At 53.7% G+C, this 421-nt stretch overlaps 1 protein-coding gene across 1 annotated transcript in view; it reads left to right on the forward strand.

Moving 5' to 3' along the window:
• The window catches only part of LOC125487695 (serine/threonine-protein phosphatase 2A 56 kDa regulatory subunit epsilon isoform-like), a 3,858-nt gene that overhangs the window by 410 nt on the left and 3,027 nt on the right, over positions 1 to 421 (forward strand). The window lies entirely within an intron of this gene.

The following is a 421-nucleotide window of genomic DNA, read 5'->3' on the forward strand; positions in this document are numbered from 1 at the left end:
TCTCTCCCCCGTATCTCTCCCTCCATCCCTCTCTCTCTGTCCCCTGTCTCCCTCCCTCCCTCCCTCTCTCCCTCCGTCTCTCTGTCTCTCTCTCTCTCTGTCTCTCCCCGTGTCCCTCTCTGTAAATACTGACACACTCCCCCCCAAACCTCCCCAGGACCCCCCTGTAAATACTGACACACTTACAAGCTATTGTTGGGGCTGAAATGCCCTCCGTATTGACTGTTCTCTGTGTATGTGTCTCTTTCTCTGTGTGCCTCACTCTCTCTCTTTCTCTCTCTGTGCGTCTCTCTTTCTCTGTGCCCATCTGTGTCTCTGCCTCACTGTGCGTATCTGTGTCACTGTGCGTGTCTGTCTGTCTCTCTCTGTGTGTGTCTGTGTCTGTGTCTGTCTCTGTGCGTGTCTGTGTCTCTCTCTCTCT

Source organism: Rhincodon typus, chromosome 43 (assembly GCF_021869965.1).
Source record: "Rhincodon typus isolate 14 chromosome 43, sRhiTyp1.1, whole genome shotgun sequence".
NCBI classification, from domain to species: domain Eukaryota; kingdom Metazoa; phylum Chordata; class Chondrichthyes; order Orectolobiformes; family Rhincodontidae; genus Rhincodon; species Rhincodon typus.